This window comes from Nothoprocta perdicaria, unplaced genomic scaffold, assembly GCF_003342845.1.
Source record: "Nothoprocta perdicaria isolate Ctin4 unplaced genomic scaffold, notPer1 scaffold_29, whole genome shotgun sequence".
NCBI classification, from domain to species: Eukaryota; Metazoa; Chordata; class Aves; order Tinamiformes; family Tinamidae; genus Nothoprocta; species Nothoprocta perdicaria.
Genome location: NW_020455521.1, coordinates 5,122,702 through 5,138,220, shown reverse-complemented (window position 1 = coordinate 5,138,220; position 15,519 = coordinate 5,122,702). Strand labels below are relative to the sequence as shown.

The following is a 15,519-nucleotide window of genomic DNA, read 5'->3' as shown; positions in this document are numbered from 1 at the left end:
AAGGCAGTTTAATCTAAATCTCCCAGGCTCAGAAGCCTGGGAATGCCCACTACACCCAGCTCAGATGGCAAATCTCTCGTAACAAGGCTGCCGAGCCAAGACACAACCCTGTGTGAGACTTTGCTTGCCACATTTGGGTCCTGCTCTCGATTTTCAGTCCTCTCTATCAACACAGAAGAGGCCATCTCCATGGAAGAGGCAATATTCCTTTTAGCACCAACAAATCTTAGCTCTTGTCCTGAAAGCACATAAGCTGAAGCAGTTGGGATCAAATGCAAAAGCAGTTCATCCTTGCACACACCAAACACTTGCCGCAGGCTCAGCAGTGCCTGTGGTTTGCCACAAATGGCCTAATCTTAGATAAAGCCCTTGTGTAAACACGGACTAAATTCAACCTGCAGCGATACTTACATTGAACATAGTACCACTGAAAACTGGTAGCAAAACGTAACCTCTCTCACAAATGACAAGATCAAAGCAAACTGTGCAATCAATACAGCAAGCAACAGATAGAAATATACTAAGGATAAAATCACCCCTGTGACAGCCCTCCCTAGGAATATTTCTCTCCCATGACATAGTCTGAATGCAACCGCAATACGCTTTGAAAGAGTAGTTGATCAATCACTTAACTATTCAACCTGCCAAAATCACATGCTGTTTAAGGTAACTAACCACCAAGACTAGGATGCTACCACCAAGACTAGAATAAGCTACCATAAAATGACAAAGTAACTAAGCAGTACACAAGAAGGGACTAAAACAGGAAAAAACCCATCAAAAACAGAAACCCACAAACCACAATCTCTTCTCTCTTGGGCACATCAGAGTAAGAGGCCATGGAAACCCACACTATTTAACTGCAAATTGCACCCTCCCACTCAAATTCCAGAAATGAAGGAAAACACAGATACTAACCTGAGTTTAAACAGAAACCTACACAAATCCTTAGGGAAGCAAACCAAAGCTCAAATATCAGCTTTAGCACTTAAAATACCAGCATGGGACTGTTTCAGAAAGACCCCGCACTATGTCTTCTTCAGAGCTGACAGTTCACAACTCCCCCGGTCTGCCTCAACGCTCCCAAAACTATCCCACGAACTTCACTTGCCAGCTCCTCCTCCAGCCACAGGCATGACTGTTTTCTTTGAGAGCATTACAGGCACCTTTGGAAAGAATTCTCTTCCGCCTCTCTTTTCCATCTACTGGATGAACTTCATGTGCTATTTATCATACAAGTGTCTTTGGAAAGAATGAATAATATTAAAAGGGCTCAATTATACCCATGCCTGATTAATTCGGCCCATCACACTACTGAGAGAATTTTGGGTCTCCTCACAGCCATTAACAACCTCAGGGCCTGCTTATTTCTGCAGAGTTCAAAAACAAAGTCATCTGATTGCTCTTAGAAGAATTATTGCTGTTTTATAGGGAAAAAGTGAAGTCTTCCCAAAATGATCTTTGAAAGGAACGTCTAGCCATCAGACTACCTGCAATGTGAAGCTGTGCACTTCCTGAAACCTCCCTTTCTAGAAATGAGGTCTCTCAGTTGTTTATGGTCCAGACATCTCTCCCAACTGACGAGCAGAGAATCCTTGTGCTTGAGTGAATTCTCTTCAGAGAAGTGGTGAGACAGTGACATCTTACTTGCAAACWCAGGACCCACAAAGGAACATGGGAGTTCTTTCAATGCAGAGAAGGGTAAAGCCTTTCTTCCTTATTCCTTCAAAACCATCTCATCTATTTTCCATTATAAATCAGCAATTTTGAATCCCTCCTCATTCAGTTGTTCACCTCTGTAATGCCTTGCACCTTTCGGACTAACTCCCCACCTCCTCCAAGCCCATGGCTCCTGGAGCACCCCGGGAAACGTCCACCTCTCGTGCCTCCTGCTGCTGCGTGGCTGCAGCTCCCACGCACCCTCTCCTCCCAGACTATCCTCTGCCTCGCAGGATGCTTGAACACGCCAGAAGGCCCTGGTGAGCAGCCCTGACAATGGAAGCACTTGTTCAGGGCATTCAAGCAGCCAGACCTTCCAACTTCCCTTCCCAGAAACCAGGAACACAGTGTTTTCATTAAAACAACCCCTCCTCTGTGTTCAGGCATAAGGAGGCTAGAGCACTAGCCAGGATGCTCCCTTTGCAGTAACTCTCCAGCACTCTGCAAGGTGAACAAAGATAAATCCCCGACAGAGCAGTGAAGAATTGGTGGTATTAATACCAAACACACAGAGCAACAGGCTCCAGACACACACAAGCTCCCTAATTGCCAACACTTAAGTCGAACTGATCTGCCATTAATTCTTCCGCTCTGTGGGATGTTTTTTTTTCCTTCTTTAGAACCGAACATGGAAAATTAATGTTGCAAAGAATATATTAAACACAGTGATTTATTGGGTCAAGAAAGCTGCCAAAGAGACATACTGCACAAAATTGCTCCAGCTCACTGCTCTAAGGAGGCAGAACTCTGGCACTTGTAGCATGTGCTGTTTACCAGAAGCCCAAAATAAACCAAATAACATGAGCACAGTTTATACTCATATACACTTTTAAGCAGCAGGATTACACTGTGTTCTGAGTGACTGAACCCAAAATTCAGCACTGAAAATACAAAAATTTAATTTTGAACCATTAGGATCCTAAGTGAGCCAAGTAGGATCCAGCAATCCTACATTTYGGACAATAACAACAAGGTCAACGTCCCAAGCTTCTACTTCCAGCTAAACCACTGATTTGTTGTCTCTCTTGGAGGAAATCTTTCTGCCTCCCTCTGCTGAAATTGCTTCATCTGTAAAATGAAGACAATTTTTTTCCCCCTTGGAGATCAGCCTTGTGATCCAACCAAGCACATGAGTACTGGAGGGGAATGAGGTCGCTCCTTCTGGAAAAGCAGCTCAGGCTTAGCTCAGCTCAAAGCAATTGTGAAACTGCACCCTCAGGGCTTGGGACTAGATCTTTACAAAGATATTTTTTAATTACATCAATTTCTGATGACCTACTTGGAGTGTACAAAAGCGGGATCTTTTTCTTTTCCACACCCTGAATGTACACTTAAGATTAAGGCTAATCTGGAACACTCCAGTTTTAAAAATCCCAAGGGCTAAATATAAGCACTAAGAACGCAGCAGTACAACAAAAGTTATCCACCAACACCTTTCCATCTTCTAAACATAACACTGCATCCTTTTCAAGGCTTTCATGCTTGCTTTTTGTCCCTCACATGTTGCTTCTCCCTCCTGGTCACATGGATCAGCAAGACCTCAAGCTTCAGATCCTTAAAATAACCTGTAACGTGGGAAAGAAAAGGAAAAACTTGAAATATTCCTGTAGATGGAACAGCTGCATTGCCAAGGTAATGGAGACATTGCCAATGGATAATACCAGGYTTTTTATTGACAAGAAAAGAAAATTAAGTATCTGGAAGCTTGAGGTCTCTCAGGGTGCAAGTTAATCCAGTGTCTGCATCAAAAAGATTGATTTTGACTGGTTCTTTTGTCACTCTCTCCTGCCTTCGGAAATGCCAGATTGCAACATAGTAACCTAGATTTTAATTTACCTAAAACAAACATCTGTTCCATGGTAGAAAGTCAGCTACAAAGTTATTTCTGATGAGGAAACCCTTAGCTAGCAGGCTGAGGAGGTAGCGCAGATCATTGGGGAAAAGAAAGGACTCCTATATTCCACCTTTGGATAGGCAAAGTTAGAATCGTTAGCTGACTGCAGAGTGATCATACTGGCTACCACACAGAAAATCCTCATAAATTATTGTATATACTATAAACCTTCAAGCAGAAGCTGAAACAGAAATACATAGACACAGGAATCTAAGAGTATAGTGATCGCAAGGACATAAAATTCAGCCTTCTGCAATTACAAGCACTATTGTCTTTTTTTTTTTTTTTAATTAAAGCTGATCATGTTCTATATCAAAAAACTCTTAGTCTTGGGAGGTTTGGGGAAGATGGTTGGGCTTCTTTTGGCTCTTCCTATCCACATTTATGATTTCAATCACACAGACTTCTGGACAAGGTCCCAACACAGTTTCTTTTAATCAATTAAATTGCCACCTCTCAGCTTTTCCTTGAAAAGATCTACTCACATTGATTTATCTTAGTGGATCCACCTTTCTTAAGGCTCACTGCATTATGGCCAGCTAGCACCCTCTTGTTCTACTTAACTATTTCATACTAATTCTTATTTTATACCTTGAATTCAAGTCTATTGACTTGCAGCATCATTTTGTTTCACTTTAGATCATGTTCTAGATCATGTTTTCCCAGGCTCACATCTGGGGCCACAGCAGGATAAGGGTCTCACCCAGCAATCTGGCTCCTCAGGATTATGCTTCCATCTACAATGAGTGAGGAACCTCAGAGTGTGGCTGCACCAGCGAGCAGAGTACATCACCAACCAAGGCAAAGAGCTGTGCCTAGAAGGAGCAGCAAAGCACATACAAACTCWCACTGTCCTTTTAGCAATGGCCTTTCCTACTCATAGCTCATCCTGGAAAGCAGAGCTAACAGGACACAATAGCTATTGACACCGAGATGGGGACAGAAGATGAACACATACGGTTAGAAAACACCCTACTGATAAGAATGAAAGGCTTTTCAATGAAAGGCCACTTTCCTCAATACTATAAGCAACTTATTCTAAGCCATTCATTTTTTCTACATTCTCCGTGAGAACTCAGAATTTTTAATCCAAACAAGTTACAGTAGCATTTTACTTATAGCRGCTAGTTACCTGCTGAAATGCCAATTCCATGGAAATTTTTTGAAATTTTATTTTGGTTTTGGTTCCAAGTGAAAAATATACAATGAGCCAAAAGATATTGGTGGGAACAACAAGGGAGATAACAAAACCATTTCAACATTAAAAATGTACAACCTGAAAAAAAATCCATTTGATAATGATTTTAATTTCTTTGACTATTCCATAACACAATCTGCTCTAATAAACATGTTATTATAACCATGCAATTTTAAGAAAAATGTTAATTATTTTAAGTTGTAAAAGAACATATAGTGATTGGTGATTTAAGTGGATATAAGTAACTATGAAACGCAAAATTCCACTGCAACTTGAACACACAGCTGGAAGCAGCTCCAATGCTGCTGGGGATATGGGAGGGAAAAGGCCAACATCTTCTTCTCCCAGCACATCACATGGGAGATAAAGCTCATCAGCTGTGCTATAAGAAGAGAAGGCTACAACTCCCTCTGCTCTTCTGGCTRTGTGATCTATCCCAGTGTACTATAAAATGGTAACAACAACAAAAAAATGAGGCTATAAAACAGTCACATGTCACATCAGGAAGCTGGGCACCGCAGGAGCCCTTTGGAAAGACTTTTCACAAAAGAGTGGGGGAAACAGCTGTAGCTGGTGAACTCTACCACTTTAACTCATTGGAAGTCCCATTACCCACCACAGGATATGGAAAAAAGCTATTCTTTCCTGGAAAAAGGACTGGACAAGTTTAGAAATTTGGTTAAAAAAAAGTGTAAGAAAAAAAGAGATGAGAAAAAGAGTTTCTATTCAGAATCATAATGGCTCCTGTGGCCTTGCAAATCAATAGTTTTGGAGGTCTACAGCAATTGCTGGTGGAAATTATGAATCAACAGAAAATGTTTGGGTCTATGTTTTGTTTAACCCTCTTTTCCCAACATTGAAACTGCAGGGATGATAAGATCAGAGTTAATGAAATAAAGAGAGTGTTGCTAATCTTGGCCCAATCAAGAATTATTTTCCCTGGTACAAAAGCAAATGCTCCAAAGCATGCAGAAGCAAAAGCCATGAAGGCTTCTAGTCTTAAATCATGATTTATCAAATAACTGTTTGAKACACAAGCAAACCTTTTGTTTTTTTAAGGGCACACAATTACAGTGTAATAAAACCTGTTACCTCTTTGTAATAACAAATTACCTTTAACACAGTAGTACTTGAGCATTTTCTGAGCATTTTCATACTGATACCAAAACAGTAGTAGTAGAATGGCATTTTTCTTTTTCTGCTAATTTCCTAATTCATTCCATCAAAAGGGAAAAAAAAAAAAAAAAAAAAGGAGGAGAAGAATAAATATAGGAATATAGGTCTTACCCTGAAGAACGGCAGTCTGGCTTATTTCTTTCAGAGCGATCTGTGAGAAAGAAGGCAGAGTATCAGCACAGAACTTGGATGTTCTTTAGMAAGACTAATACAGAAGCCATAAAGAATTGTCAAAACATATGGCTATCAAAAACAAAAGCTCATTCTGTTGTAAACCTCTCTTTTTCTGCACTGGGCTACTCTGCTCAGGACAAAGTAAAATTGCTGGAGGTTAAACACTTGTTAAAATTCCTCTTCTGGAAACACAGTGCATTTAATGTTTTATATTAATGCTGTGGAAGCTTCCCCTCCCTTTAGCTGAAATGAATAGGACTTTAGGGCAAAACTAAAGGAGAGGGAAAAGGAAAAAASAAAAACCACAGATTACTCAGCGCAAAAAAATCATTCCATGAATCACGGCTGGCAGAGTTCCCCGACAGGATGGGAGAAAAATCAGCAGTTGGTCGCAGCAACATCTGCAAATACTGTGAATTCAGTGCAGCCCCATCATTAACTCCTTGATGCCTGGGCATTCTAGGTACACAATCTTTTTCTGTTTTCAGAAGGAGTTTTATTTATTCAGCGAGTATTTCARGTAGTTTATCTGCACTAATAAGACTGACCAGCAAAACAAATCTACCAGACACAATCAAAGGAGATTCGGTAAACTGTTTTTCTCATTGAATAGTTCAATAGTTCCTAACACCATGTCTAGATTTATTTTGTAAACTTTTTTGGCTTTTGAAAGTTCTAATAYGCAAAAACACAAAATAGTTATCCCAAGTAAAAGAGGTAAGATTTGTCATACAAGTAATATAATATAAACATTATTTTGTTATCATAATCGATGCACTATCAGTTAATATAAAAAGGTCCGGTATGTCTCTTACCAAATGACTTTCAAACTACTATGAAATAAGTTAGTGAGTTTTGTGTACTCTTGAAACACATATGCTAAAACTAAAGGGGTTTTACAAACATTTAGAATAAAAAGATCCATTGGGTAATTAGAAGGATGTTCCTACAGCTACAGAAAATCTCCTCATGGTGGTAGTTTTGCTTTTCATCCCCTCTGTGTGTCTTTTAGAGAGGAAGCTGTTCTTCCTGTGTCAGTAAACAACTTAAATGAAAAACTTGGCTATACTGAAGAGTCTTCACAAGAAGACATTTCACATTCAGAGACTGTACTTTTAACCTTGTACCTTTGAATTTGAACTTAAATTAATTCTCTTAAAAGCGCACATTTGTTTGAATAGTTTTGACTCATTTATAGAAGAAATACTTTCCTCTCTAGTCCTATGTGTTTGCATTTAATTACATTTTGATCGAAGTGGTAAAGAATTATTGCATGTCAACAGCGCTCAAAGAAATCTTTAATGCTCTTTCTGTCCAGAGGTGCTCCTATGGAGCTGTTTGAGCCTCACAAAACATAATTTGCTATGTTTCTGACTTACAGCCATCTGTTTCATCATGCCCTGCACTCCTCTTTTAGCTGGAAACAGCATATAGTAAACAAACGTGCATCAGCMTTACAGCAGCAGTTGTGCAAACCCACATGGAAAGAGCTCCTCTCTCCATTCTTACCATTTGCTCAGGTAAGCCTCTTACCTGCGAGCACTGAAAACCAGGCATTCCTATTAAGGGTGCTTGCCATCTGTTGTGTGTTATCAGTGCTCCCCAGTCCTTTATGCAGCCATGATCTAACAGCTCTTGGACAAGACCTTCCCACTTTTAAAACATCTGTGTGAATGTGCCAGTAAAAAGGAGGAAAAGGACTCCCAGAACATGTAAACGCTGCATCTTGCAGCTCTTCCCTGTTGCCCTATCCTGCCGCAGCCCATCCATGCCACCGGAACCCAGGCAACCAGGAAATCAATGCAATTCCCTGCTCCCTTTCGTTTTACCAAGCTCTTGAAACAGGAAACGTGATGGCTGTTTTTACACGTTTTATTTACTGCTAAATTTAGCGAAAGCACATCATCCCCCCAAACACTGATCTCATTAAAAAGAACAAAGGGAAATATAATACTACTAGCATGCAATTAGCATTTTTAAGTAGAAAATAAACGCTGTACAAATTTAATGTGATTATAGATTTAATCTTCTAAATTTGATTCAGTATGAAGCATAATGAGAGCCTCGGAAGAATTGAATTTTTCAGTTCAGAGCTTCAATTTTGACATTCTGGCTGCTGTTATGCCAAGACATGCAAGCACCAATTCAAGTAACATCACACGCACCACACAAACCCAGGATACACCATACACTCCTAGAACATGGGCACACAGGAGAAACAGACAAATCTCAAAATATGTATTACACATTTGTATACATACACATATAGCATGCACATGTACATGTGTGTGTGCATGCACATAYGCAAACACCAAGCTGCATTCCTGCATTTGTAGGTAAATTGTTGACTTGTGTAAATTGAGCTCCACGGCTCATTCTCTTTTACCCTATATACGTCACATCAAAAACTGACATATCTTTATGTATTTTTTTTTATTACAGAAATAAACAAGAAGACGGTAGAGATCCCAAGATGTGAAACTTAAACCTTCCAGTACAGATTTTCCTCTACTCCAAAATATATGTTTTAAGACCCTTCTATTATGATGCTGCATAGCTTGCAGTTCTAAATTCTGGAAGCCAAGGCCACAGGTCAGATTAGCGTAAACATGCAATGTTCACTGGACTACAGTGCACAACTGCAGAATCACAGAATGGTTAAGGTTGGAAGGGACTTCTAGAAATCATCTATTTCAAACCTCCTGGCATCCAGGCAGTTTGGAAGATCTCCAGACAAGGAGACTCCACAACCTCCCTGGACAGAGCCCCGTGCCAGGGCTCTGTCACCCTCACAGTAAAGAGGCACCCTCCTCATATGGAGATGGAACTTCCTGTGTCTCTACTTATACCCATTCCCTCTTGTCCTGTCACTGGCCACCATGGAGAAGAGTTTGGCCCCCTCCACCCTACATTCTCCCCTCAGGTACTGTATACATATTGACCAGATCTCCTCTTAGTCTTCTCTCCTCCAGGTTAAACAGACCCAGCTCACTCACTCTTTCCTCATRTGAGAGATGCTCCACTCCATTAATMATCTTTGTCGCTCTCCACTGAACTCTCTCTAGAAGCTCCACATCCCTCTTATACTGGGGAGCCCAATACCTCAGGTGCAGCCTCACCAAAGCTGAGSAAAGTGGCAGAACCCCTCCCTTGACCTGMTGGCAACACTCCTCCTGATGTAGCCAGGATCCCATTGGCCTCCTTGGTCACGAGGGCACACTGCTGCCTCATGGTTAACTTRGTGTCAACCAGGATTCCCAGGTCCCTCTCTGCRGAGCTGCTCTCCAGCAGGTCAACCCCTAATCTGTCCTGGTACCTGGGGTCATTCCTACCCAGGTACAGGACCCTGCACTTGTCCTTATTGAGTCGCATGAGATTCCTCTCTGCCCAACTCTCCAGCCTGTCCAGGTCCCTCTGGATGGCAGCACAGCCCTCCRGAGCTTCGGCCACCCCACTCAGCTTGGTATCCTCCACAAACTTGCTCAGGGTGCCCTCTGTGCCCTCATCCAGGTCGCTGATGAACAAGTCGAACAGCCCCGGGCCCAGTACTGACCCCTGCAGGACACCAATGACCACAGGCCTCCAACTGGGCTCACCCTCYGAGCTCTGCCATCCAGCCAGTTCTCAATCCACCTTGCTGTGCACTCATCTAACTTCCTGAGTTTCCCCAYGAGGATGTTACGGGAGACAAGGAACAAAGCAGAACACGCTCAGACACAGAGCTTTACAGGCAAACTCTTGTCTCCTTGATGGTTTTACCTTCCAAAAACTMATTTCTGCAGATGAGAAACTTGCACCATTTTTACTATCTTTATGTTGCTAAAATAATACAATTCCTTGCTGTGTAAGCACTTCCAGTCACACAAACCAGAAAATCCTGAACTGCTAACACTCACATGACAGAAGACTGCTTCATTTTGACTCTATATTTATTTTGGTTAATAAAARTTTTAAAAAATCATCCTTACCCCAGCCTGGCAGTTATGTAAGAACTGTGCAGCATAGACCTACAAGTGGTGGTGCAGCATTGTCACACCTTTAGGTTTGCTGCTGCTGGATTTTGCCAGCAAGTTCAGGCACATCTGAAGAACACAGACACAAACTACTCAGATGGTTTTTCCACAGTCAGAGAAAAGTTCTTTTTGCTGGTGCTCTRTCCCAAAAGCCACACAGCCAGTTGGCACTTCCCGCAGAACAAGCTCACACGTACGTGCAAAAGACCATATTGGCACATCCAGAAGGTTGGTACACACTACATAACGCACTGCTCTTTCAATAGTTGGGAAGTGACTGATAGGACACACACGCCTCCTACACCCTGATTGCAATCACAGATACCGATATTTTAAAACTACAGAGATAAATGAGTAGCTGTGTTGGAATTTACAGCACAAGAGTTTAAAGTCACAAACAGAACTACACTATCTTCTCACCCAAGTTACAGTGAGTTTGGGCAAGTTACGGTCCATTGCAAGAGAGAGGTCAAGCATCAAACTAAAAGGCTGTCCCTACAGACACTGTTTGCAGTTTCTCAGTCTGTTAGACTTGACCATGCCATTGATGCCATAGTTCAGACTTAAAAGAGATCTGTACCACTTGATACTAGCATCTATTCTTTATAAAACCTTTGCTATCTTATATGAATGCAACCAGCACAGGAGAACTATATTACCTCTACTCAGCATGCTGTGGTAAGATAGAGCCTAATAAGTTAAGAAACTGGCCTGTGAAGCAGATAAGATAGAAGAAGCTGAAAACTTCTGGATGAGGTTAAGATGACAGGCATCACATTTTAAACACTGCAGAATAATTATKAGAAACATCAGGATAGAGACATGCTGTTCATACCACCACTTTGTTAATATAGTGCGTTTTTATAAAATGGTGTTGCATCCAGTTCGTCAATAGCATGGACATGTTCTGCCTTTGTTCAGCTCTCAAAGGCTGTGTGGAAGATGGAAATGTCACAGTCCAGCTGCTTTCTAGAAGGGTCAAGTTTCTTGAACTGGCAATTTCATTACTTTTCAAGCATGGGAAAATCATCATCTTTGTTTGCTTTTGAAATGACAGGACAGTTTATCTTCTCAAGGAAAATATAAACATAACCATCAGGAGAAAAATAACTGACATAGTTATTTCAGTTGCTCCACAAACCCAGAATAGTTTAAGCTTTTTCCAGAAAGATGAGCAACAGAGCAGAAGACAACAGCACGCAAGTAATTCTCTCTTGTCTTTGGAAGATGTGCAGAGAAAAGGAGAGAGGCAGCTCACACCAAGGAGAACCATTGTTATTCTCTGTTTATTTTCCAGGACTCCTCAAAGTATTGGTTGCTAAGTGCGATTTCAACAGAAAAGTGTATTCTCACTACAAAAAAATTCAAGTATAAACAGCAAGTGCTGTTGAAAACTGAACGGAAAGTTAGCAGGCATTCTGCTGACACAAGTCTCCAAAGCACCTTGGGAACATCCAGGGGAATTAMATCCCAAGGCATGGAAGCAATTCCTACTTTTAATCCCATCCCTTAACTTGATCTGCCTTAAAAAGTGAATTGACTCAAAAGGAAAAAGGAGGAAAGTACCATGTCCTATGTTAGGTAACACAATGGTTTTGTCTRGTGGGTCCTGAATAGAGCAGCCACGATATGTGGCAGCGCAGGACGACGCGTGGGAGCAGACAGTGTGTCCCTCACCACACGTGACACTGGGCAGAGGCTGCTGCAGCCATGGTCACCTCCGCCCACACCAGGCAGCAGCAGGCTCTCGAGCAGGGCTGCCAAAACACAGATGCCCTAATCCACAGGGGACACACTTTTGCAAACTTACAGGCCTCAACAAGGACAGATACTAAGAGTGATTGAGCAGGGATACAAGGCCTTTTGCTGGAATGTGCCGGCTACTATCACTATTTTAACAGTGTGCACCTTCACAATGTGCCAGCTGACTACAGCTCCAAGTTGCAGCAGTCCCTGCCAGCCAAACTATTAGGTCAAAAGAGTCCTGAAGTGTCAAGCTACAYGCAGTCCAATCTCAAAATAAACTCCATATTTGGGAAGGGAAAAAGCTCTACACCTCTGTAGGACTTTCAATGCTCRTTGTTTTTTATTTGCATAGAGATGAGCAGTAACTGCCACTGGTATTGCAGTCTTTTTCTCTTTCATTTTGTGCAGGCACAAAGAGGCCTGGAGTGATTCCTCCTCCTTTATAGCATTTCTCTCAGGTAAGATGCCCTAACAATGCAAATTAATTCCTTTGTACAGAATCTACTATAAGCCTCAAGCAATTTGATTAGGAGCTGCTACATAGTAAAAGCCATAAAACCTAGCACTTATCTCTGTATTTTAGCATAGTACTATACAGCAGAGTAGAGCAAAGTCCCTTAGCAGTAGTTTAATAGGCATATGACATGAGGAGAGATGGAGAGGAATGGAAGAAACTTTTCTCAGTATTTTCTCAATGTTTAGATTTCTCTTCACTCCAAAAAAAAAAAAACACACAAAAAAAGAACATGACATATGAAAAGGATCACAGACACAGTTCAAAATTGTAAAAGTAGACAGATTTTACACCTGCTTTTAATTTTACACTATGTTGCTAACTTCCAGAGCAGTAAATTAGAGGGGAAAAAAACACATCTCCCTTCCTCCTCAAACAAAATGACTTTGGGACTAGATTACACCCTCCTAAAGGTCCATGTTATAAGAACCTAAGTCAAGACCAACCTCAACACCTGGTGTTGCTCAGAGTACAGGAATGGCAAAGATTAAGTATACATGGCACACATTACAACACTTGCACCTTCTAAAGCTTAAGCAGAAAATGATAGACTCAGTTATTTTTAAAGGGGGACAAATGAGCAAATTCTAAAGGTGTAAGTAAGCACATACTTAAAAAAAGACTAACCCCAGCTGATCAGTGCAATACAGMAACGATGTACTTCAGTGAGGCGCACAGTGCTGAAGCAGACTTGTGTATCCACACCCTGCCAGCACCATGCAGGCTGCAAAGAGGAACCTTACTACTTCAGTTAGATACCTTCACGGCAGAATGCACCAACTGACTCAACATTTTTGGATAAGTAGAAGCTTTATGACCACAAAATACCTCTCTCTCTAGGTATTTCAGAGATGATAGCTCTATGTTTTCAAAAATCGTTTCTGATGCCACCAGCATTGCCAGTAAAAGGAAATTACCTTTTGAGAGCATGGTATGGCACTGCCATTTTCTTTCCCAAAAGATATTTAGCACACTTGTAGAGACTCTGCCAATTCCTTAAATGAGGCAACATATCTAAGGCCCTTAAGCTGGTCTGTCTGCTAGAGGCTGACAATAAATGCAATACAGTTAGACTAACRTGAGTAAATTAATGGGTCTTTTCCTTTATCTCACGGTGTCTCAGCATCTTAAAAACACTCCTGCACAGAATTCAAAACCTAAACGTATTCTGTTATTTCTTTCCTCAGTGATTTGCCCAAGAGCTCTCACCTCCTTGTGACCCACCACACGCTCCTGACTAGTTTCTGGTCAGAACATGCTCCCTGCCAGACTTTATACATGGAGACCTAAAATATACACACAGAAATACTGCTGCCTGAGAAACTAAGCCAAGCATGATGAAAGGCTTTCTAAGAAACATATGAAAAGCACTATCTTAAGTTTTCTAAAGGGTGTGTTGGTTTTGATATTTTTTTTTCCTCTGTTGAATGACCATTTCTTGAACTTGTGCATCCCTGTCCACATACAGAGATAATTTCAGGCTGTGACAGTGGCTAAATATTGCTTCCACCATTTAAGCAATTTCTCTCAACCTACACAACACAAAAGCATGAACTGTAGAAACAATCTTTGTTACCTGCCTTTACAGTAGTCATTTAYAGTTTTTGCGAAATGACACCCTTATTAGTTTCAAAGATGAAATTTCCACTTGTGAACTGCTGATACTACATTAACAAAATCTATTTTTGGATGTCAAACATTTTGCAAATTTCACCTCCCCCCCTGGAAAGCCAACAAACCTCCTATCTCAGATTTTGGGGCAATTAAATGTTTCCTGAACCTGTTCACCCAAAAAAACATAGTCTTGTTGTTGAGCTAGCAAATCTCAAAGAATGTCTCTCCAGTGTAATCTTACATCTTCTGTACTTGGAAGCTGCAACTTGGTAGTTAAGCTTCATTAAAGCATTCAAGACATGGATTCACAGCAGTATGCAGCTGCAGAGATTCCCGCTTCTGTGGCACAGGAAATTATGAAAATTTGGGAACAGTCTTCCCTCTGCTGTTCATGGACCCAAAATATGAAATAACCTAARAGAATGTTTTTGGTGGTTTTTAAAGCTGAATTAAATTCAACTACAATTCAGATATTATCGCCATGCATAGGCCACTATTGAGAGGAATTTGTAGAAGAGCAGAATGAAATGAGACAGAGAAAAAAATCGTAGTAAAAACCTGCAACATACAAGAGATATRGCATGCAATTAATAACATTTATTTCTCTTCAGCTACCACTGAAATAGGCAATGGCTGCTGTTGGAATATTGTGTGGTCTTCTGTTCACATTTATGAGATAGAATCCCCACACCATCTACGCTGTACAAACAAATACATCTAATGAGAGAAATCTCAAGGATTTTGCATCAAGAACTGATATCCCACACAAGTGTACTTGAAATTAGTCTATTAACAGAAGATGTTCCCTCGCTAGCAACTCCACTTGACAGCCACACAGAACTAAAGCTTCGTAAGTTTGTATTTTTCATTTATACCACAGAACGAGAAGGATGGTCCTTGAGACCCACCCCGACCACAAGGCCTGGTGCTCTTTGCATGCTGTGCTGAGCTGCACTCCATTCGTGGTGATTTTACCTCAGGCAGAAGGCCCGTCTGTACCGTACACAGGTCTGAGCGCTCAGTGGGCACGTCTTGTGCATCAGCAGTCCATGGAAAAAAATGTTCGGGGAAAAATGAGACTGTGCAGACCCATCTGACCAGCACGAAATGAGGATCGTAGGACAATATGAAAGTTGAAAAAAGGAACTGAGTTCACAGAGAGGGAGAATGTCACAAGTCCCGGCTAACCTTTACGAACACGGTGCAGAGGGTCACCAAGGGAATTCAGAGCCCTCAGCAACCACAAAAGGACAACAACATGCAGTTGCTAGAAGCCAAGTGCCATGATCTTTTGATCACAGGCCTGCTTGCCTAACCTGTGTGGAACACACTGATGTCTTCTCAATTCGCAACAAGGAAGAAAAAGAGCAGTATTTCACAAAGAGGGAAGACAGCAGGGAAAAAAAAAAGAGAGGGAGAGAGAGAGGGAGAGAGAGAGAGAGAGAGAGAGAGAGAGAGAGAGAGAGAGAGA

The 15,519-nt window shown here is 41.3% G+C and overlaps 1 protein-coding gene across 1 annotated transcript in view; it reads right to left on the bottom strand.

Moving 5' to 3' along the window:
* Positions 1-6,119, bottom strand: part of SH3D19 (SH3 domain containing 19) — a 54,075-nt gene extending 47,956 nt beyond the window's left edge. Inside the window, exon 1 of the mRNA XM_026041641.1 lies at positions 6,099-6,119. The gene's annotated coding sequence lies outside the window, so the exon portion shown is untranslated. The remainder of the gene's footprint in view (positions 1-6,098) is intronic.
* Between the last annotated feature and the right edge of the window lie 9,400 nt (positions 6,120-15,519).